Raw genomic sequence first — 2,658 nt, 5'->3', positions numbered from 1 at the left:
ACTTAGTAAAAATTAAACACTGTTCATCAAAGGACATTATCAAGAATGTTAAAAGACAATGTTCAGACTGGAATAAACTATTTGTAAACTGTATACCTGATAAGGATTTAACAAAGACAACATATAAAGAATTCTTACCACTCAACAACAAAATGACAAGTAACCCAATTAAAAAACAGTCAAATGACTTGAATAGACATTTCTTAAATAAATAAATACACACACACAAATGGAAAATAATTACATGGAAAGATTTTCCTCATCACTGGTCACTATGCAAATACAAATTTAATGTAGGATGCAGTACCACTTCACACTTACTAGGAAGGTCTTCGTTAAAAGAAAATAGCAAGTGTAGTGAGGATGTGGAGAAAGGAACCCTGCTGATATTTTTATAATTGCTGATGAAATAAGGAAATTGTGCAACTGCTATGGAACAGTTTGGCAGTTTCTCAAAAAGTTAAACATTGGATTATGATATGACTACTCCTAGATATGGGAGCTCTGGTAGCATAGTGGCTAAGGCACTTGATTGCAAACCAGAAGGCTGGCGGTTCAAACCCACCAGCCACTCCTCGGAAGGAAGATGGGGCAACCTACTTCCGTAGTGATACTGCCTCGGAAACCCAAGGAGGGGTCGCTATGAGTCAGGGCTGACTCGACGGCACATAACAACAACAACAACAACAACTCCTAGATATATACCAGCCACTCCTTGGAAGGAAGGTTGGGCAATCTACTTCCATAGTGATTGTCATTGTTGTTGCTATGTGCCGTCGAGTTGGACCCAACTCATTGCGACCCCTCCTTGGGTTGCCAAGGCAGTATCACTACTGCAGTAGATTGCCCAACCTTCCTTCCGAAGAGTGGCTGGTGGGTTTGAACCACCAGCCTTCTGGTTAGCAGTCAAGTGCCCTTAGGCACTATGCTACCAGAGCATCCATAGTGATATCATCTTGGAAACCCAAGGAGAGGTCATTATGAGTCAGGTCCAACTCGAAGGCACATAACAACAACAGATATATACACAAGAGAAACAAAACTTTTGTCCACACCAATATTTATACACATTTACAGCAGCATTATTCATAATAGTCTAAAGGTCCATATATCTATAAATGGATGAATGAGTAAACAAATTTTGGTACTGGGATAGTTAAGGTTATGTGTCAACTTGGCTAGGCCTGGTTTTGAGTGGTTGGGCAACTGGTGGTAGTTAATTAAATAGGTTCATCTACATATTACTCAAATGTCAAAAATACGTGCACATGTAAAAAGTGCTTCTTGTTGTATGCTGTCAAGTTATTCCAACACAAAGTAACCCCGTGTGCCAAGTAGTGATTAATGGTATGCTGTGTGAATTTAATCTCAGTAACAAAATTTTAATTAAAATTTTTAAGTTAAAAATTAGTATTAAAATATTTAAATTTTTTTTTTGAAAAAGAAAACAATTTACCTCATTTGAAAGTATAAGGTATGGAAAATGAATCTGAAAAATTTAGATGAAACTGATTTTGGAAGATTTAATTTTCTCTGAAATGTAACTTGTGATCTATGTCAAGAAAATTACATACACACAATTGGAGGACAATGAAAACCTTAGAAAAATATTAGCAAAATACATAAGAATGTTAACATACATAGTAATGTCCACTATTAAACTGAATATGGTTACAAGAATGTTCTTATAAACGAGGCTTATTTGTACAAAATAGTTTTAACATTTTAGAGCACTTTCTGAAATTGAAATTCCAATCTAAATACTCATATGTATTTACATAAGAATGAATTTTGCACCACTGCTAATCGTTGTTTCATAAATGAACAATTTTAAATCTATAATTAAAATGGCACAGTAATATACTACTGCTAAGTAGTTATATTTTTATAATATGGAAAAATCACAAACACGATTTCAACTGCTGAAATTAGCTTCAAATTTTGATGCAATGCTTCAAAAGGAAATAGAACACAGTTTACTAAAATGATGATATACATTTAAAATTATCCATGTAAAAAGAAGTTAATTTTTAAAATGGACTTTTATTTTTAAAATAGACTACTAACTTGCAAAACAACATGTAAAGAAGGCCTTCATGCGGAAAATACACCAAATATTACACAGGAAAGAAAGATATAACTTGAAATATTCAGAGTAATTTTCACTTTAAATACTCTTATTATATTAGGTTTCATTTATAATGAATAATAATTACTTAAAGTAAAAGAAATGTTACCAAAGGAAATAAAAGGCCATTGTATTCTTCTGTATTCTCTAAATGTTATGGAACAAAAGGAAATAAAGAGGAAAGATAAGCTTACTTTTTACTACTAGAGTTTTATTTTGTGCATATGGTCTGTATTGGATGATATAGTGGCATCTTCAATTCTCTGAGGACACTGTCTCCACTGCTACATACTTCACAGTTTTGCAATATATTCATTACACTAATTCATTAAAGATTTTGAACCTAGGTCACCAAGGACTCTTGTTTATGCACTTGGCCTCAGGTTTGACAAATAAAACAAATGTCCATCTTGTTACTGTAAAAAATTCACACTGCAACTAGAAAGGTTGAATAGCATCTCTTTTGAAACCAGAGGGAGCTCCTGATATCCCCTGGATCTTTGCATAGAAATACAATTTCAAAATCAGAC

Source organism: Orycteropus afer, unplaced genomic scaffold (genome assembly GCF_000298275.1).
Source record: "Orycteropus afer afer isolate SDZICR_OR568_19922 unplaced genomic scaffold, OryAfe1.0 scaffold00908, whole genome shotgun sequence".
NCBI classification, from domain to species: Eukaryota; Metazoa; Chordata; class Mammalia; order Tubulidentata; family Orycteropodidae; genus Orycteropus; species Orycteropus afer.
The sequence above is the reverse complement of the archived record's forward strand: the minus strand, read 5'-3'. Positions refer to the sequence as shown.